This window comes from Cervus elaphus, chromosome 14 (genome assembly GCF_910594005.1).
Source record: "Cervus elaphus chromosome 14, mCerEla1.1, whole genome shotgun sequence".
Lineage (NCBI taxonomy): Eukaryota > Metazoa > Chordata > Mammalia > Artiodactyla > Cervidae > Cervus > Cervus elaphus.
In genome coordinates this window covers 20,694,708-20,717,538 of record NC_057828.1, presented here as the reverse complement: position 1 = coordinate 20,717,538, position 22,831 = coordinate 20,694,708, and positions in this window count along the sequence as shown.

Sequence of the window (22,831 nt, the reverse complement as noted above, 5' to 3'; positions counted from 1 at the left end):
TGTCTTTGGGCTGAATGAGGTTTTAGAATTTCATGAGAGAGGTTACTGAGCATATTTCAAGGGTCAGTTTTTTGAGAGTTTTGCTACTGCTATGCAACTATTCATTCATTGTATCATTTATTCATCCATTCAATAAATATCATGAAGTGCCTTTTAAAGGACAAATGCTTGGAAGGGACTGAGGATATGTATATATAGATTGTTTCTGCCATCAGAGACATCTCAAGTAAGAAGATAAAATACAGTTAATATACCATGGCGTACATAAAATGGATGATATGGTAACCTAGGCTTGGGGGAACAGGCTGGAGGCACCGACATGTGTTTTACTTAAATTTAAATTTACTTAAAATTGCATCTTAAAGGATGAAAGTCAATTCTAAGAAAGTTTTTGCAGGCAGAGAAGATGACATGCAAGCATAAGTTTTGAAAACAAAACCATTTTAATACATAATAAAACTAAAGGCAAGGGTAAATAAATGGCATACGTTAAGCAATAAGAATTGGAATTAACTGTAGAAGGTTGGGGCCTTCAGTCTAGTTACCTCACAGATGTGTTAAGGCATATTAAGTTAAAAATTTTATGAAATGTTTCTCAGTTGCATTAAAAACTCAAAACTTTGAAAAAAAAAACAAGCAAATTATGTTATTTACAAAATTAAGAAGAGTTATTTAGAGCATCATAGGCAAGGCAAGGAATGTTGTGGAGCTGGACTGGGGGGATACGGGTGGAAAGGTGCTAGAATGTGGAAGGCAACATGGACTACTCCAGAAGCCAGACCTCTCTCTGTGGATTGTGGAGAGTCATGGGAGCACAATTAGCTTGAGTAGATAACCTTGGAGATTTGAAAGGGGTCAGACTAGAGGCACAGAGAAAATGGTTAGGATTCCGTTGATGGCATCTGGGGAAGAGATGGGCTATGGTTGAAACTTGAGAGTGAATGGGACAATTCAGCATACATTTACTGTGTCAGAACATAGAGAACAAGTTGTGAATTAAGTTTTATTAGGGGTCAAGATGAGGACTGAAGCCTGGGAGTTAGCATTTCAGAAAGATCTAAAAAACTGTTCCAAAGAGATGGGGGAAAGGTCAGTATATAGGTGGTGAAGGGAGGGTACATGCAATCAAGCTTTTTTTTTTTTTTTTTTTTTCAGAAGGTTTATGCTAGGCTTTCCTGGTGTCTCAGAGGGTAAAGCATCTACCTGCAATGTGGGAGACCTAGGTTCGATCCCTGGGTTGGGAAGATCCCCTGGAAAAGGAAATGGCAACCCACTCCAGTATTCTTATCTGGAGAATCCCATGGACAGAGGAGCCTGTAGGCTACAGTCCACAGGGTCACAAAGAGTCAGACACGACTGAGTGACTTCACTTCACTTCACTATGCTAGTCGTGAGGAGGAGATGTCACCATGAAGGATTTCTGTGTTTTTCTAGATATGCAGAGATACAAGAATTGGGCTCATAAAGTCACCTCCTGAAAATAACTATCTGAAGACCTGTCCTTCCAGTTTTTCCTAGCGCACAGAGTGCCTCATTTCTGCTTTCTACCCTGAACTCCTTTCAGGTGTTGAAGGTCAACCACTGTAGCAACACATGATTTAATCCTTGTAGAGATAGATGGCGAGTGCCCGTGGCAAGTGCCAATTTGTACTTAACAGTGAGTAGAGGAGTGGAGGGAGCTGGGAGTTGAGGAAATGGAGGTGACATGTTGATAGTTGTGTCTTGGAGAGAATGCAGCCTGAATACTGAGTGCCCTAGTAGTTCAATGGTTGCTTATTATTATTGGATAAAGCTTTTATCCCAAACTCCAATGTATTCTTCTATGGAAATAACAGAGTTCATAAGGCAAGCTGTTCAAATACAGGTCTGCTTGTAAAACCAGTTGCATCAGTGAATGGAGGAGGGGGATTAACTTCAGGGCCTTCACTTGTGAAGAGAGAAGAGGAGTGGCATAGAGTATATATGTCAGTCCTAATCTCCCAATTTGTCCCACCCTCTCCTTCCCCCCCCCCCCCCCCGCCCACCTCATGTCTACATGTCCGTTCTGTCTGTCTATCCCTGCCTTGCAAATAGGCCCATCTGTACCATTTCTGTAGATTTCACATATAGTTAATAAACAACTTTTGCTTTTCTCTTTCTGACTTACTTTGCTCTGCATGACAGTCTCCAGGTCCATCCACATCTCTGCAAATGACCCAATTTTATTCCTTTTTATGGCTAATATACCTTTGTACATGTGTGCTACATCTTCTTTATCCATTCCTCTGTTGGTGAACATTTAGGTTGCTTCCTTATTCTGACTATTGTAAAATGTGCTGCATTGAACATTGGAGTACATGTATCTTTTTGCATTATTGACATATGTAACTATTATGTGTAAAACAGACAGCCAGCAGAAGCCTGCTGAATAGTACAGGGAGCTTAGCTCAGTGCTCTGTGATGACCTAGAGGAGTGGGAAGGCAGGGTCTAAGAGGGAGGGGGTTTATGTATACATAGCCAGTTCACTTCATTGTACAACAGAAACTAATACAACATCATAAATGAATTATACTCCAATTAAAAAAAAATGGAGTAGAGTCATATATCTACAGAATAGGTTCAAGCAGGTGGACTTTTGCAAGGGTCGGGGAGTTAGAGGATATTTGTTTTACATAAGAAACATAGTAGTTTATAAGGTCTCGACAAATGTTAACTATTTAAATGCTTTGTCAAATTCCATGAGATAAAAATTTTTATAGATGAATGAAGAGAGTTACAGTGAGAGTAAATAAATTGCTCAGAATTCACTGCTGTGAATAGAAGAGCCAGGATTTGAACAGTCAGGCTGCAGAGACCTTGCTCTTCCATGCTCTTAAACATGCTATATTATATAATTTGGGGGATTTACCATAAGATCATAGTGTAGTTTATGTAATGAATGTTATCATTTGGGACCTCTTGGATTCAATCCTGCTTAATAATAATGAATGAGGTCCTTCCATTTATAACTTTAGAAATACAACACTAGTTTAGTTTTGAAAAACTCACATCGTATAATGAGTTTTACACCACTTTATATATAATGTTAAAAATAATATACAGGTGCAATTATACAACTTCATTGGTATCCTTAGCCTTGAACTTCTAAAATGGATCAACTTCAAGAATGAGAAATCCAGGAGTAGAAGAGAATGCATATGTTTCAGGATAGGCATAAAGAAAAATGGAATAATGAGATGGGGATTGAACTGGAGACTAGTAAAAGGCATGTTAATCAGTTGTGAAGCCTGTCAGAGCCTGAACAGCAAACACTGGCAGTGGACCAGCTGGTCTGGCTTTATGATTTGACTTTCACAAGCAAGTCAGTAAAAAGGAAGCCTTGTGTGTGTATCTGTGTGTCTGTGTATCTGGGGTTGGAGAAATAAATGATCTTGTTTTTTCAGGGTTACTGAAGGGAATTTCAATAAGGCAGATGGAAAAGTGAGCAGTTGGAATTTTAGGAATACATATTTACATAGTTTTGTACAGTTCAGTAATAATCCAGATAAATTGCCTGGGCCAGATGGTTGGTTTATCCAGCCATGCTGTGTGCCTTTTTGTATGCAAATGAAATGTCTACATGTCAAGAGAGCTTTGAGAAGAATCCAAAAGGAAGCAGCCAATTCAGCCTAAAAGGTGATAAATTTAGGACCCAGGGAGGAAAATATTGGCGGTTGACAACATTGTTTCCTAATACATCCTAGTCATTTAATTTTAATAAATGAATGTGAACTTACTGATCACCTAACTGCGCTCTAATAGATGTATTATGGCATAGTCATTTGCATAAGAATGTGGCAGAAGAGGCCAATAAAATTATAGTCTTCCTTCAATTCTTGGTTTATTCAAAACATTTCAATTTCCCCAAAACTAATCATTGAGAGGAAATTAAGAAGAAGCCCCTAAGTGGTTAAGAAATTGCACTCTCACACTAATTTCAAGAAAATGCCTGTTGGATCTAAGTTAGGAAGAAAAGTATAGCTGATCAGAATAGGAGTGAAAGTGAAAGTTACTCAGTCATGTTGGACTGTTTGCAACCCCATGGACTAAACATACAGTCCGTGGAATTTTCCAGGCCAGGATACTGGAGTAGGTAGCCTTTCCCTTCTCCAGGGGATCCTCCCATCCCAGGGATTGAACCCAGGCCTCCCGCATTGCAGGCGGGTTCTTCACTAGCTGAGCCACAAGGGAAGCCCAAGAATCCTGGAGTGGGTAGCCTATTGTTTCTCCAGGGAATCTTCCCAACCGAGGAATTGAACCTGGTCTCCTGCATTGCAGGTGGATTCTTTACCAAATGAGCTATGGGAAAGAGGCCTGAAATCATGATGAAACTCATACACCTATTTCACGTAAAGGCCCTGCCACCTTCAATAACTGTTTTTATTAAGTTATTTTCTCTCACTGAAGAGGTGGGTGGTGGGTATGGGGGATGTGACTCTCAGAATTTGGCCAGCATCTACCTTAAAAAGAACTGAAGATCAAACACTGCCATTGATAATTTAGGACCAAGGAAGTGTATTTCTGTGTCATCTAGGATTGGGAATAAAGCAAAATGTGGAAGAGAAAAATGATAAAATAGCATAAATTATGGGTAAGCAAAGAATTTCTCCTGGGAAAAGTGAGGAGTCTAGAGCAGGATTCCATGAATGAGAGACCAGTTTGAGATTGAGATTGATAGAAATTAGTTATTTTGCTGGAATGGTTTGAGTTAATCATTTTGGTAATCTTTTCTCTCCCCTGACCCTTCTCTTAATTGACTCTGAACCATCTGCCACAGAAGCAAGCACATACATAACCCAAGTCTAGCCAATTACATCACTCCATCTGCCTGGCAACAGTGATTGGTCCAAAGACTAGGCATGTGACTCAAGCAGAGCCAATGAGATTTTTTTTGGTATTGTTACCTGGACATTGATACCTGGACAGGCTTCCCAGGTGGCACTAGTGGTAAATAATCTGCCTGCCAACATAGGAGACATAAGGGGGTGGAGTTCAATTCCTGGGTGGGGAAGATCCCCTAGAGGATGAAATGACAATCCACAGAGGAGCCTGCAAACAGTCAGACATGATTGAAGCAACTTAGCATGCAGGAAGAAAGTATTTTTCCCCTGCATGTTACTAAACCTAGCTGTTGTTGGTATGTAATCTTCATTGGTCACTATGGACTTAGCCTACTGGCATTAGGAGAGAAAGAGCTGTCTCTCAAATGGAAACAAACAAACAAGCAAAGACAAGCAGAAACAAATGGAGAAAGGATCTCTGTTTCTATGTCTAGCCTGCCCTGACTTGGTTATTGACATCTTTCAGGTCCCACTTTTAGGTTCTATTCCCATTCTACACAAAATTAGCCACCTAGAAATAACCACTCCCTTTTTCCCCCCTGAGTTATCCAAGAATGCACTTTTTAAAAGAAAAGCATCGATAAGTAAGTGATTTAAAAAAATCAAATCATAGAAGGCTGTGGGCAAAAGGAGAGATTTTAAAATTAAAAACTTGAAAATGTGTTAGTACTGAGATATGATGAGATCTAACCTAAGAAATGACTGATAAAATCTTGAGTCAGATTCTTCTCAGATCAAAGTTTTAGACACTCAGTCATGTCCAACTCACTTTGACCCCATGGACTGTAGCCTGCCAGGCTCCTCTGTCTATGGAATTTTTTCAGGTAATGTGGAGTGGGTAGCCACTCCCTGCTCCAGGGGATCTTTCCAACCCAGGGATTGAACCTGGCTCTCCTGCATTGCAGGCAGATTCTTTACTATCTGAGCCACCAGGGAACCTTAGGCAGAGATAAGATGCTAGGTGTTTATTTTCCAGGCCGGAGTGCTTACTCAAGTGCAAAACTGGTGTATGTTTGACTCAGAGTCACTTGGTATTCGATTAGTAGCTTTACATGCACCACATGATGGCAGGAGCCATTTGTTTTATTCCAGTTACATAAACCACAGATAAGAATGCATGTGAGCATGGTAAATCTCTTCAGTCTTGTCGGACTCTTTGTGACACCCTGGACTGTAGCCCGCCAGGCTCCTCTGTCCATGGGATTGTCCAGGCAAGAATACTGGAGTGGGTTGCCATGCCCTCCTTTAGGGGATCTTCCCCACCCAGAGATCGAACCTGCATCTCTTATGTTTCCTACATTTGCAGGCAGGCTCTTTACCACTGGCGCCACCCGAGAAGCCCCACAGATTAGAATAGGCCTTGGCAAATAGCAGTTGCTATATGAATGTTTTTTAGTAACTGTATGGTCATAAAATATTTTATGAGATTACATATTCAATCATACCTCCAAAGCTAAAATATCCTCTTTCCCTGGGCCTTAGAAAAACGTGAGTGAATGTTTATCAGAAAGAAAAAGATCAGGAAGAAAAGAAAGAGGTAACCAAATTAAAATCTTAGACATACCAAAAATGAGTGATAATAGATAGTTCAGGTAGTGAGAAGCTCTGCTAATTGGTTTCCAAACAAGGTGAAGAATATCACAGTAGAAATGTCCTGTATCTCAAAAGGTAATACAGTAGCATTAAACTTCTCTCCTCTGCATTACAAATGCCATTTGCCTTTCAATGATACTATACTCCAAAGAATATGTTCTATATACTAAGTTTGTTAGATAAGCCACATGTGCTCTGTTTCAAATCACAGAGTAATAAAAGTAATTTAGTTCTTTGATAGATTTGCATAATTCCCTAACTGGGCGACCATTGATTCCCCTTAAGAAATACATATACAGAAGCTCTCTACAAAAAATAGAGTTTCTAAATTTCAACTTCTTGTGTGGCTTGTGTTATTACTTTAAAGGAAAATAATCTCTAGCTTGTTTTTTTTTTTTGTTGTTGTTGTTCCCAGGAGTTTTTCCAATTCCTTTATATATCTACCCTAGAGTGTTCAATTTTCTCAGGCTCCTTAAAAATCATTCACGCCTTTCTACTCATTTTCACTTGTTAATATTGACCCAGTTTTCTCTTCATCTCATATTTTACCTTTTTATCTTTATTTCGCCTCTTCCCTTCTCAATTGTGGCCCCCCCAATGGTATTTTCAGGTTATCATGTATCTTTTTTTTCCACCCAATAGCTTTTCTAGAGAAGTTCAAGATGGACATAATTGAGAAGTGGTGGTCATGATTTTTCCCATGGACACAAAATTTCTAATAAAGATTGATTCTTCTTGTATGAAACAATTGATCTGTCATACTTTTGCTAGCATTTCTTTTTTTTTTTTTTGCTAGCATTTCAATTAGAGCAGAGGTTATCATTGTAATCCCTGACATGTACCAATTTTCAGTTTAAATTCATGTATTCATTTATTTTCTCAGTATACCCCAGGGATTGTGCATCTTATTTTTTTAATATTATATTGTTCCAATTTTTTTTTTTTCTAGTGACCTAGGACATCCGTCTCTCTAGCAGTCTGCTCAGGAGATTAGGATTGTTATAAAAGAAATATAAAGAGAAAGAATTACTATTCTAAGTAGAATTTTGCAGTAGGTAAATGCTAAATATCTTACTAAAGGATTTCAAGAGTCAAAGCCAGAAATCTTAGATGAAGTTGTTTCTTCTTTAGAGATTTTATCCCTCCCATCAATAAGGGTTGGACCTTGGAATAGATTTACTGTTTGAAGGAATAAGAAGGATGGATTAGAGGAAAAGAAAGTCTGAAACTCACTTTATAAAGCTTGGGAGTTTTGAAATGTGTGATAAAGGAGATAGGAAAGGCAAAAGATCAGACAAACGGGTCCTGTGTCTTCTCTCGGAGCCCAATAAGTTAGAGAGGCAATTTATAAATGGCAGAGATGAGGGCCCTTGACTGAAATAGCGTTCGGGATGCTGGGAGGAGGAGTGTGTCACAACAGGCTGCCTTGGGCCAGCTTGAGGGTGGCGTCAATGGGCAAGAACGGTGTGGTTACAGAGGAGTCTGACATCTGGCATCCTCAGTCACTCTTCCTTTCTGTGTAGTCTTATGATCTAAGTGGGGACTTAGATGGTAGCTGAGTGAAGAGAGGGCAGGTCTGGACTGCCGAGCCCAGAGGCTCCATGGAGGATGTTACAGAGATGCAGAGGGGTCTGTTGTGAAAGTGAGGTCATGATGAAATCAACTCAGTCATTAGTCACCACTAGACCCTGACCGAAGAATTGATGCTTTTGAACTGTGGTGTTGGAGAAGACTCTTGAGAGTCCCTTGGACTGCAAGGAGATCCAACCAGTCCATCCTAAAGGAGATCTGTCCTGGGTGTTCATTGGAAGGACTGATGTTGAAGCTGAAACTCCAATACTTTGGCCACCTGATGTGAAGAGCTAACTCATTTGAAGAGACCCTGATGCTGGGAAAGATTGAGGGAAGGAGGAGAAGGGGATGACAGAGGATGAGATGGCTGGACGGCATCACCAACTCAACGGACATGAGTTTGAGTAAATTCCAGGGGGCCTGGCATGCTGTAGTCCATGGGGTTGCAAAGAGTCAGACACGACTGAGTGACTGAACTGAACTGAACTAAGACCCTGACCAAGCCAGAGGAGGCCACCCTGTAAATTCAGCCCTCATCCAAGTTAAGCCACCTCCTGACACAATGGGGATGCTCAAGAGGACACGAGTGTTGAATGAAGACCAAAGAAGTGAAGGGATGCTGTGCGGATTTCTGAATGATTCCAATCTGTGGGCATAAGGGCATGCTAACTCAAGGTACTATGTGCATATGAGAAAGAAGATCAAAGAAACCTGAAAGTCTAACCAACACTTAAGGAATCTATAAAAGACCTAATTGTTCAAAGTAAATTTTAAACCAATACAAGTCAATTTCACCTTTTTTTCCCCCAATATAGAGTTTAATTTGGGAGAGTGGGTAGAGGATTCTGGAAGACAATTTGATCAGTCAGACAAAAAGAGGTCAGTTTTTTGTTTTTTTTTTTTTTACATATCTATGTAGTTGTGTGAGAAACTCTGCTGAAAGTGTTATTTGTATCACAATGGACAAGTCATTGCAAAATTGATAGTATTGGGTTGGCCCAAAAGTTTGTTTGGGTTTTTCTGGCAGATGGAATGAAAAACTCAAATGACCTTTTTGGCTAACTCAGTATTTTTTTTTAATTATCAAATATTATAATTGTACAATACTGAGAAGTATAGAACAAAATGCAATTATTGGAGGACAATTGCTCTGCAATATTTTGGGCCAACTCAATTCATATTTTTATTTGGAAAAATAAATAAATTAGATAATCCTTAAAGTGTTTTCCAATTGTGAGAGTCTATATGTTATAGACCACATTTTGCTGGCAAAGTTCTGTATAGTAAAGGCCATGGTCTTTCCAGTAGTCATGTGAACGTTGTGAGAGCTGGACCAAGAAGGAAGAGTGCTGAAGAACTGATGCTTTCAAACTGTGGTGCTGGAGAAGACTCTTGAGAATGCCTTGAACTGCCAAGGAGACCAAACCTATCAATCTTAAAGGAAATCAATCCTGAATACTCATTTGAAGGACTGATGCTGAAGCTCCAGTATTTTGGACACCTGATGCAAACAGCTGACTCTTTGGAAAAGACCCTGATCCTGGGAAAGACTGAAGGCAGAAGGAGAAGAGGGCGACAGGGTGAGATGGTTGGATGGCATCACTGATACAATGGAGGATGATATTACTGATGCAAATGGTCATGAACTTGGGCAAACTCCAGAGGATGGCAAGGGACAGGGAAGCCGGGCATGCTTCAGTTCATGGGCTCATGAAGAGTCAAACACGGCTTGGTGACTAAATAGCAGCAGTATGTTATATGTAGTCTGTCCTTTTTATATAGAGGACAGCAGTGTCCCATTGTTTACTTTTTTTTTTTAATGTGATAGAATTAAACTGATGTATTGAGCGTGTCTCTTTTAGCCACACTTGTGACCAGTCTCATCAATTTTGAAGACAGCTAACGAAATCAAGCAGTGTTAGGTTACAGCCGTAAAGGAGAACAGAGATATCTACCCTTTAGAGAATGAAACTCTCACTTTGTGATGAGTAAGATGCTCCAGTCAATGTAAACAAATATTTTTCAATTTTTCAGAGGCAGATGGCAAATCTCCTCATTTCCTCATTATGCCAGCCATGCCTAGCACAGTTACAGCTTGGCCACAGAAAACTTTCTTCCTGAAGTATATCACTTCCCTATTGAAATTCATAACTTTCTAAGTGCTATTTCCACTTTTCTTAATTAAAAATTGTTTCTTCCTGACCAAGCTCCCTTTTTGCCTGGCACTTGAAAAGTTGGTAAATTCTTAATTTTCCTTATGACTCTACCACAGAAGCTGCATTCTTTGTGACACTTGCTGACTCTGTTGGCCCAGCTGTCTGCCCAGCTAAGACTCTGGTTTTCCTGATTTCTGGGATCTGACTCTATTTCAGTATGCATGCATTCCACAGTGTTAAGGGTCCATATACTGGGCTTCCCAGGTGGCACTAGGGGTAAAGAACCCGCCTGCCAATGCAGGAGACATAAAAGTCACTGGTTGGATCCCTGGGTCTGGAAGATCCCCTGGAGAAGGGCTTGGCGACCCACTCCAGTATTCTTGCCTGGAGAATTCCATGGACAGAGGAACCTGGCAGGCTACAGTCCGTAGGGTTGCACAGAGTCAGACATGCCTGAAGTAACATCATGCAGCATGTACTTTTTGGGACACTGAGGGACTTAACCCATATCGCATACTAACATATTATCACTGGTTAATATCTGACCTCCAACTCTGACTACAGACATAGGTACTCTACACAAGCTTCTTGGAGATCAGAAATGGTATCTTAGGGGGTCTTATATATGCTACGGTTCCTGACCTCTTAACTTGCAGAGTAAATGTTTCACAGATAAAATGGATAACTCTCATTCAACACCCACCTTCTCTTCCCATGTCTTGTTCCTTTTGATTCTCCTCATCCATGGCCCTTTTGTGTTTTATTTACCCATGCATCAGTTTAATACCAGTTGTTCACTTTCAAAGCAGTCCTCTTCTTTGATTAAAAACAGAGTTTTGGACAGTTTGAAGATATGGCTGGTAATATGGCTTCCCCAGTAGCTCAGATAATAAAGCATCTGCCTGTGATGCAGGAGACCCAGGTTCAATCCCTGGATTGGGAAGATCCCCTGGAGAAAGAAAGGGCAACCCACTTCAGTACTCTTGCCTGGAAAATCCCATGGATGGAGGAGCCTGGTCAGTTACAGTCCATGTGGTTGCAAAGAGTCAGACACGACTGAGCAATTTCACTTTCATGTGGGTCTTCAGTTTATATAAGTGTCAGATGACTTTTGTGTGTGCTCAGTCGCTTAAGTCGTGTCCAATTCTTTGTGACCTCATGGACTGTAGCCTGCCAGGTTCCTCTGTCCATGGGATTCTCCAGCTAAGAATACTTGACTGGGTAGCCATTCCAGGGAAACTTACCCACCCAGGGACAGAACTTTCATCTCCTACCTCTCCTGCATTGCAGAAAGATTATTTACTGCTGAGCCCACCAGATAATATGAGGAAGTTACATTTTAAATTACTTTTTGACCAGGCTTTATTTTTTTTGACCCTAAGATAGTTTTGCACAGGTGAATCTTACTTTCTTACTCAAAATACAAAAGCTTAATTATTACATCATGTTCACAATGATAATATGCTGTCATTTTAAATTTAATTAGAAAAAGAGGGCAAGATATACAAAACTTGAGTGTACAGAACTTTCCTTTCATAACTGAACCAGGGATAGAACATAAGTCAGTTTTATTCCTCACCTGGGAAAACTGATATAACTTCCTCTATATCCACTCTTGTTATATGCAGTAGAATAAATAATAAGAAAGTGACTCTATTTGTAAAGGAGAATGGTTCAGAAAACCTTGAGTAGAAATTTCAAATAACATGGTAGTTACAAACTGAGTGACTTATTTGTCATGGAATCAATAAAGCTATATGTGAGAGGTGATGGCAGAAAACTAGACCAAAAAAAAATGTATAATACAGCAATAAAAATATACCTGGAAATGTTATGAAACAAATTTGAAACCTATTTCATTGCTTGAATGAAGTCTGTGTTCAGAATGATAAGAGAAGGCATTCTGTATTTTCTATCTCGATGATCTTTTGTAATTTAAACAAGAATATCATGGGACGCTGCCCAGCGGGGCTTATGCTGCACACTCTGTGTATTCTGAAACAAGCCCTGGGCTTGGAATTAGTGAAGTAATTGATAAATGTAAAGCTTCAGCATGACACATAATTTAATTTCCAAATGTTGAAACAGAAACTCAGCATCTCAGAGGTGCACTGCTGTCTTAGCTGGCATTTCTTCTTGCATCACAGTGCAATTGAGATGTGATTCTTTTCTTTCAAGTTAAATAACTTCCCAATGCTTTCTTCTGAAAGATGCTGTTTTCTGACAAAGTCACTTTGTACATGGCCACACTAGAAATGAGTATTGTGGTGGGACCTCAGATCCTCTAGACAGTTGATTTACTTCCCAATTTATTTAGAGCAATTGTTTTGCTTTTAACCCCTGGGGTGAAATTTAGATTTCTACATGTGGAGAAGATTCAGCAAGTTTGTAATGAATAAAGGCACTTGAAAATTATAACAAGTCAAAGAGGGACAAAGGTTAGTACTTCATATTATAACTTCCAAAACTGACTCTTTAGTTTGTCAAATGTGAATAGGAAAACCTGTTTCTATATCTACATTGACTTTTTATGTTCTTTCAGGAATAAGAAATCTGACAGCATTCCCTACTCTCTATCAGGGAAGAAAATTAAAGGAAACTGCAAGCTCTGTAATTACAATTGCCTAGTCTCAATATACATATGTGTGTACTCACACACAATTCTCAAGCTACCCTGATCTTCAGAGTGAAATGATTTTTGAGAGTTGGGAAAACAGTTATAGCAGTCAAAATTAGTAGTTTGGAGAGAAAAAAAGAACAAACATAACATTAAAAGAGATTGTTTTTTTCCTTCTGCAGCATATTAGAAATAAGTTTTGCTACTTCAGTATATAATAGCGCATCTGAATGTGTGTGTGTGTGTGTGTGTGTGTATGTGTGTGTGTGTGTGTGTGTGTGTTGTTGTCGCTGTCCCTCAGTGGCTAAGTCATGTCTGACTCTTGGCAACCCCATGTACTGTAGCATGCAAGGCTTCCCTGTCCTTCACCATCTCCCGGTGAAGTTCGCTCAAGCTCATGTCCATTGGAGTCAGTGATGCCATCCAACTGTTTCATCCTCTGTCTCCCCCTTCTCCTCCCGCCTTCAATCTTTCCCGTGATCAGCGTCTTTTCCAATGAGTTGGCTGTTTGTATCAGGTGATCAAAGTTTTCGAACTTCAGCATCAGTCGTTCCAATGAATATTCAGGGTGATTTCCTTTAGAATTGGCTGGTTTCATCTCATTGCTCCCCAAGGGACTCTCAAGAGTCTTCTCCAGCACCATATTTCAAAAGCATCAAATCTTTGGTGCTCAGCCTTCCTTATGGGCCAACTCACACATTCATACATGACTACTGGAAAAACCACAGCTTTGACTATTTGGACCTTTGTCAGCAAAGTAATGTTTCTGCTTTTTAATATGCTGTCTGGGTTTGTCATAGCTCTTCTTCCAAGAGGCAAGAGTCTTTTATATAGACATGCATATATAACATATGATGTATGTATGTATCCTTGTAAATGTCTTCATTACATATTTGATTATTTTCAATATGTAATGAAATGTGGTCTTATAAGTAATTTTTCCCTATGAAATTATTGATAATTCAGCAGGAAAATAAGTGTCTATACTATGAGAAGGGAATGTTACATTGCAGGTATCACCGTTAAAGATGCTTAGCTTAAATGATGACTCTGGCAATGGATATGTGAAAAATTAAAGTCAACCATGAGTGTGTGGGGTTATTCCAGTAATACTAAGTATAACTCAGTATTAGTACCTATAAGGCAGGTGCAGAGAAAAAGAGAACGAGCCTGGCAGTCAGGCAAAGAAAAGGAAGTTTATTAAAGGGAAATGAAAGGATTACTGGCCCTTGAGAAGAACCAACAACCCACCCTTCTGGTAGATCCCTCTTACACTCCATTGATGAGAAACCGGGTCCCCTGAAGGCAGGTGGTTAGCTTATCTTTAGCCTGCAACTGGAGTCTGGCAGCCATGAAGTCTTTTTTTTTTTCTTTTTCATTTATTTTTATTAGTTGGAGGCTAATTACTTTACAATATTGTAGTGGTTTTTGCCATACATTGACATGAATCAGCCATGGATTTACATGTATTCCTCATCCAGATCCCCCCTCCCACCTCCCTCTCCACCCGATCCTCCTGGGTCTTCCCAGTGCACCAGGCCCAAGCACTTGTCTCATGTATCCAACCTGGGCTGGTGATCTGTTTCACCCTAGATAATATACATGTTTCGATGCTATTCTCTCGAAACATCCCACCCTCGCCTTCACCCACAGAGTCCAAAAGTCTGTACTGTACATCTGTGTCTCTTTTTCTGTTTCGCATATAGGGTTATCATTACCATCTTTCTAAATTCCATATATATGCATTAGTATACTGTACTGGTCTTTATCTTTGTGGCTTACTTCACTCTGTATAATGGGCTTCAGTTTCATCCATCTCATTAGAACTGATTCAAATGAATTCTTTTTAATGGCTGAATAATATTCCATGGTGTATATGTACCACAGCTTCCTTATCCATTCGTCTGCTGATGGGCATCTAGGTTGCTTCCATGTCCTGGCTATTATAAACAGTGCTGCGATGAACATTGGGGTGCACGTGTCTCTTTCAGATCTGGTTTCATCAGTGTGTATGCCCAGAAGTGGGATTGCTGGGTCATATGGCAGTTCTATTTCCAGTTTTTTAAGAAATCTCCACACTGTTCTCCATAGTGGCTGTACTAGTTTGCATTCCCACCAACAATGTAAGAGGGTTCCCTTTTCTCCACAGCCTCTCCAGCATTTATTGCTTGTAGACTTCTGGATAGCAGCCATCCTGACTGGCGTGTAATGGACCTCATTGTGGTTTTGATTTGCATGTCTCTAATAATGAGTGATGTTGAGCATCTTTTCATGTGTTTGTTAGCCATCTGTATGTCTTCTTTGGAGAAATGTCTGTTTAGTTCTTTGGCCCATTTTTTGATTGGGTCATTTATTTTTCTGGAATTGAGCTGCAGGAGTTGCTTGTATATTTTTGAGATTAATCCTTTGTCTGTTGCTTCGTTTGCTATTATTTTCTCCCAATCTGAGGGCTGTCTTTTCACCTTGCTTATAGTTTCCTTTGTTGTGCAAAAGCTTTTAAGTTTCATTAGGTCCCATTTGTTTATTTTTGCTTTTATTTCCAATATTCTGGGAGGTGGGTCATAGAGGATCCTGCTGTGATTTATGTCAGAGAGTGTTTTCCCTACGTTCTCCTCTAGGAGTTTTATAGTTTCTGGTCTTACATTTAGATCTTTAATCCACTTTGAGTTTATTTTTGTGTATGGTGTTAGAAAGTGTTCTAGTTTCATTCTTTTACAAGTGGTTGACCAGTTTTCCCAGCACCACTTGTTAAAGAGGTTGTCTTTTTTCCATTGTATATCCTTGCCTCCTTTGTCAAAGATAAGGTGTCCATAGGTTCGTGGATTTATCTCTGGGCTTTCTATTCTGTTCCATTGGTCTATATTTCTGTCTTTGTGCCAGTACCACACTGTCTTGATGACTGTGGCTTTGTAGTATAGTCTGAAGTCAGGCAGATTGATTCCTCCATTTCCATTCTTCCTTCTCAAGATTACTTTGGCTATTCAAGGTTTTTTGTATTTCCATACAAATTGTGAAATTATTTGTTCTAGTTCTGTGAAAAATACCGTTGGTAGCTTGATAGGGATTGCATTGAATCTATAGATTGCTTTGGGTAGTATAGTCATTTTGACAATATTGATTCTTCCAATCCATGAACACGGTATGTTTCTCCATCTGTTTGTGTCCTCTTTGATTTCTTTCATCAATGTTTTATAGTTTTCTATGTATAGGTCTTTTGTTTCTTTAGGTAGATATACTCCTAAGTATTTTATTCTTTTTGTTGCAATGATGAATGGTATTGTTTCCTTAATTTCTCTTTCTGTTTTCTCATTGTTAGTGTATAGGACTGCAAGGGATTTCTGTGTGTTAATTTTATATCCTGCAACTTTACTATATTCGTTGATTAGCTCTAGTAATTTTCTGGTAGAGTCTTTAGGGTTTTCTATGTAGAGGATCATGCCATCTGCAAACAGTGAGAGTTTCACTTCTCCTTTTCCTATCTGGATTCCTTTTACTTCTTTTTCTGCTCTGATTGTTGTGGCCAGAACTTCCAACACTATAGTGAATAGTAGTGGTGAGAGTGGGCACCCTTGTCTTGTTCTTGATTTCAGGGGAAATGCTTTCAATTTGTCACCATTGACGGTAATGCTTGCTGTGGGTTTGTCATATATAGCTTTTATTATGTTGAGGTATGTTCCTTCTATTTCTGCTTTCTGGAGAGTTTTAATCATAAATGGGTGTTGAATTTTGTCAAAGGTTTTTTCTGCATCTATTGAGATAATCATATGGTTTTTATCTTTCAATTTGTTAATGTGGTGTATTACATTGATTGATTTGCGGATATTAAAGAATCCTTGCATTCCTGGGATAAAGCCCCCTTGGTCATGGTGTATGATTTTTTTTTAATATGTTGTTGGATTCTGTTTGCTAGAATTTTGTTAAGGATTTTTGCATCTATGTTCATCAGTGATATTGGCCGGTGGTTTTCTTTTTTGTGGCATCTTTGTCTGGTTTTGGAATTAGGGTGATGTTGGCCTCATAGAATGAGTTTGGAAGTTTACCTTCTGCAATTTTCTGGAAGAGTTTAAGTAAGATAGGTGTTAGCTCTTCTCTAAATTTTTGGTAGAATTCAGCTGTGAAGCCATCTAGTCCTGGGCTTTTGTTTGCTGGAAGATTTCTGATTACAGTTTCGATTTCCTTGCTGGTGATGGGTCTGTTAAGATCTTCTATTTCTTTCTGGTTCAGTTTTGGAAAGGTATACTTTTCTAAGAATTTGTGCATTTCTTCCAAGTTGTCCATTTTATTGGCATAGAGCTGCTGGTAGTAGTCTCTTTTGATCCTTTTTATTTCAGTGTTGTCTGTTGTGATCTCTCCATTTTCATTTCTAATTTTGTTAATTTGGTTCTTCTCCCTTTGTTTCTTAATGAGTCTTGCTAATGGCTTTTCAAGCCATGTAGTCTTGAGCGAGCCCTCAAGGTGTCCCACAGTAGGGCGGTCCATAGTCTTGGAAAGGAAGTACTATCAGAGAAAGCAGGATGTCCCTTGAGCAATGTGATTAGTCTCATGGGTCAACCGTAACTTCATCTTTTGTTTGAGAGGTCAGCACAATGAGCCATTTTAACAATAAGCCCCCTTGCAGGCCCTATCAGTACCTTTATTAATGCAATTAATCACATCTCTAAGACAAAGATGAAAATTCATAACATCCCCTCCAAATTGGAAAGGGATTTGGTAAATCTCAATATCTTTTTTGGGTTTTTTTTTGTTTGATAAATAGAAATAGTAAAGACATTACTTTGACAAACCAATTGTTGGCTATTTTCCATATGAGATGTCCTTCTTTCCTATATGCTGTTAGTTGTACATCCTAGTGGTTTAGCTCCTGAAAACTTCTCAAACCTGCATACCCCTCGAGTTCCACTGCTAATGCTTAGCTTTGCCTTGTATTATGTGTCACTTAGATATTACAATCACCTTTAATTCTTCTTTCTGCTATTTTTCTCATTCCTTTTCCATGTTGCTTTCAGAGTGATCTTGCCAAAATGCAAATCATATTTTATTTCCCTATTAAAAAAGTTAAAGGTTGCTCAGCACCTGCTGAAGCAATTCCTAATTTCTGAACACAGCATACTAGACGTGCCATGTTTGGGGATCTGGAAAACCCCCTAACCTTTGCCTTCTGCCTTTGTCACATTATAGTGGAAGTTCCAACTGTCCTGAACTAAATTTTGGGGGCACCAGCTCTCAGAACTTGTGATGTTTTTCAGATATCACCATTGTGGCTTTGAATGCTTTTCATAATCTATTCATTCTCAAAGAGACAAGATTTAATGCAAGCATCAATTTCTTTGGTGGCTCAGACAGTAAAGAATCCACCTACAATGTGGGAGACCTGGGTTTGACCCCTGGGTCGAGAAGATCCCCAGGAGAAGGGAATGGCAACCCACTCCAGTATTCTTACCTGAAGAATTCCAAAGACAGAGAAACCTGGCGAGCTACAGTCCATAGGGTTGAAAAGAGTTGGACGTGACTGAGACTAACACTTTTGCTTTCAACTCCTTTGAGAAATCTGTTCAGACCCTCAGAAGTGAGAGAATTCTCTGTGATTTCACAGTATCCTCTTTTGGTTAGTAATACAGCATTTCCATTATATGACGAGTAGGGATTTACATCTCCTTGAGAGAGAGATTCTATTTCATTCAGTTTTGTATTCTTAGTACCAGCACTGTGACTGGGAATTAATAGACACTGCTAAGTATATGTAGAAAAAATTGACTAATATTTCTTCTAGAATCATGTTTATCAAAAGGCTCCATGGAATGGGAGCATAATTAGGAATACAGTAATCCACCCTAGGTGTCTACAAGATCCTCATGTGGAACTGAGGACCAGCTGAAATTTACCAGTGTGTAAGGGACTTGAACATCCACAGATTTTGGTATTTGCATGAGTCCTAGGACCAGTCCCCCTTGGATAACAAGGGACAATTGTGCTGTTCAGAGTTTTATACTTCAGATAAGTCTTCATTCTTTTCTTTCCCTTCCTTTCCCTTCCTTTCTTTTTCTCTTCTTCAAAATAAATCGATTTGTTGAAATGAAACAACAGTAAAAACAGACCAGAAATGCTTCATCCACGCCTCCCATCCCCCGACACATGCTCACATCCTTTCCCTTTGAGACTCTGTCCCATGGGTGTGGTGCAGAGGAAACCCAGTGGGATGTTGCACAAATAGTGGGTTAATTTCACAGCTGAGGAGCAGCGACTTTATGCATCCCAAATCTTTTATAAGCAAGCAGAACTCTCAACTATTAGCCCTGGTAAGAGACATCATATCTATCTTCCAAGAAAGTAGAAATGAAATCTCCTTGAAAGATAGTTGCAGACAAAACAAGTAAGTGTCTCTGAACTCAAAATATGCAAGAACACAAACCCATAAATAATGATCTCCCTATTCATAGATCACCCCTCCTATTTTCTATCCTTCATACATTATTAGCTGTGTAAACTGAAGTTACTTCTTTGTACCAGTATTCTCATGTGTCAATAATTAGAATGAGTACCTAAACCATAGTGTTATTGCAAAGAAGTTGCATTGAGTATTTATAATACATATGTGTATTATATTTGTATTTATAATACATATAAAGCTCCTGTAGTCTAACTTTTAAACAGTGCTCTTTAAATAATTAGTATTATCATTAAGGTTATCCTTTTCATTGTCATTGGTTCTAAGCTTCTCCCCTTGGTCTACTATAGTATAACCTTACAATGATTCTGCTTTCAATCTCTCACCTTTCCTGTTTACTCTTTTTTCTATTTCCAAAGCATATTTCCTCAGTTATATATTAGCATTACTCATTCCATTATTTTATAAACTTTTAGTTCCAGGCTATGTGCAGAATTTAAGCTTCATTATAGAATATGAGTCCTTTCTAATATGACTTGATGCTAACTCTAGACTTTTTTCTTCAATCTCTAGTATTGTTTTATTTTGTAAACTGGTTATGCATTTAGGCCTCCACACCTTTGATCCCACTGTTCACTCAGCTTGAAATCCTTTAACTTTTTCATTATCTGTGGAAATTCTTGTAATATTGCAAAGGTCCAAACCAGTCACTGCTGTCTGAAAACTCCCTTCCAGGCATACACTGAGGTTTATTCATTTTCAGTATTCCTTTCATTGTAAAATCATTTCTAACTACATAATCCTCATACTCATAATCTATTCCCTTCTTTATAGTCCTCCACTTTCAATTTCTACTCATCTAGTTTGTCTCTACTTGCCAACATATTCCAGTAATTCTCTTTAAGCATATGGATTGATATAGCAGGCTCACTTTCTCACAGCCTTAGAATCTAATTGGTAACTTCCTTTTGGACATTTGATTTGGACTCTTTCAGCAGGACAAAGGCTAACAGAGCTCTGCCAAGAGAACACACTGTTCACAGGAAACACCCTCTTCCAACAATACAAGAGATGACTCAACCCATGGATATCACAAGATAGTCAATACTAAAATCAGACTGATTATATTCTTTATAGCCAAAGATGGACAAGCTCTGTATAGTTAGCAAAAACAAGACTGGGAGCTGACTGTGGCTCAGATCATAAACTCCTTATTGTCAAATTCAGACTTAAATTGAAGAAAGTAGAGGAATGGCCATTAGGCCATTCAGGTATGACCTAAATAAAATCCCTTACAATTATACAGTGGAAGTGACAAATAGACTCTAGAACTTAGATCTGATAGAGTGCCTGAAGAACTATGAACAGAGGTTTGTAACATTGTGCAGGAGGCAGTGATTAAGACCATCGCCAAGGAAAAGAAATGCAAAAAGGCAGAAAGGTGGTCTGAGGAGGCCTTACAAATAGCTGAGGAAAGAAGAGAATTAAAAGGCAAAGTAGAAAAGGAAAGATATACCCATTTGAAAAAGCTGGCTTAAAACTCAGCATTCAAAAAACTAAGATCATGGCATCTGCTCCCATCACTTCATGGAAAATAGATGGGGAAGCAATGGAAAGAGTGGCAGACTTTACTTTCTTGGGTTCCAAAATCACTGCAGGTGGTGGCTGCAGCCATGAAATTAAAAGACACTTGCTCCTTGGAAGAAAAGCTATGACACACCTAGACAGCATATTAAAAAGCAGAGACATTACTTTGCCAACAAAGGTCCATCTAGTCAAAGCTATGATTTGTCTAGTAGTCATGTATGGATTTGAGAATTGGACCATAAAACTGAGCCAAAGAATTGATGCTTTTGAACTGTGGTGTTGGGGAAGATTCTTGAGAGTAACTTGGACTGCAAGGAGATCCAACCAGTCCATCCTAAGGGAGATCAGTCCTGGGTGTTCATTGGAAGGCCTGATGCTGAAGCTGAAACTCCCATACTTTGGCCACCTGGTGCGAAGAACTAGCTCCTTGGAAAGCACCCTGATGCTGGGAAAGATTGAAGGCAGGAGAAGGGGATGACAGAAGATGAGATGGTTGGATGGCATCACCGACTCGATGGACATGAGCTTGAGAAAGCTCTGGGAGTTGGTGATGGATAGGGAAGCCTGGCGTGCTGCAGTTTATGGGGTCTCAAAGAGTCAGAAACCACTGACTGGCTGAACTGAACTGAACGGATACCCATCTGAATGAAGAGTTCTAAAGAAGATCAAGGAAAGATAAGAAAACCTTCCCAAGTGATCAATGCAAAGAAATAGAGGAAAACAATAGAGTGGGAGAGACTAGAGATCTCTTCAAGAAAATTAGAGATACCAAGGGAACATTTCAGGCAAAGATGGGTAAAATGAAGGACAGAAATGGTATTCACCTAACAGAAGCAGACTATTCTGTTAAGAAGAGGTGGCAAGAATACACAGAAGAACTACACAAAAAAGATCTTAATGACCCAGATAACCACGATGGTGTGATCACTTACCTACTGCCAGACATCCCAGAGTGCGACTCAAGTGGGCCTTAGGAAGCATCACTGTGAACAAAGCTATGGAGATAACCAAATTCCAACTGAGTTGTTTCAAATCCTAAAAGATGATGCTGTAAAAGTGTTGCACTCAATATGCCTGCAAATTTGGAAAACTCAGCAGTGGCCACAGGACTGGAAAAGTTCAGTTTTCGTTCTAATCCCAAAGAAAGGCAGTGTCAAAGAATGTCCAAACTACTGCACAATTACACTCATCACACACACTAGCAAAGTAATGCTCAAAAACCTCCAAGATGCCTTCAACAGTACATGAACTGAGAACTTCCAGAGGTTCAAGCTGTATTTAGAGAAGGAAGAGGAATCAGAGATAAAATTTGCCAACATCCATTTATTCATTGAAAAAGCAAGAGAATTCCAGAAAAAACATTGACTTCTGCTTCATTGACTATGTTAAATCCTTTGACTGTGTGGATCACAACAAACTGTGGAAAATTCTTAAAGATGAGAATACCAGACCGTATCACCTGCCTCCTTAGAGACCTGTATGCAGGTCAAGAAGCAACAGTTAGAACCAGACATGAAACAATGGAATAGTTCCAAATCAGGAAATGAGTGTGTAGAGGCTGTATATTGTCACCCTGCTTATTTAACTTCTATGCAGAGTACATCATGAGAAATGCTGTGCTGAATGAAGCACAAACTGGAATCATAATTGCTGGGAGAACTACCAATAACTTCAGATATGCAGATGCCACCACCCTTATGGCAGAAAGCTAAGACGCACTAAAGAGCCTCTAGATGAAGGTGAAATGGGAGAGTGAAAAAGGTTTAAAGCTCAACATTCAAAAAACAAAGGACACATGTACACCCATGGTGGATTCAAGTCAATGTATGGCAAAACCAATACAATATTGTAAAGTAAAATAAATAAATAAATAAAAAATAAAAAAAGAAATAAAGATGAGAAAGAAAAACAAAACAAACAAACAAACAAACACCAAAGATCATGGCATCAGGTCCCATGGCAAATAGATGGGGAAACAATGGAAACAATGACAGATTTTATTTTCTTGGGCTCCAAAATCACTGCAGACCGTAGCCATAAAATTAAAAGGTGCTTGCTCCT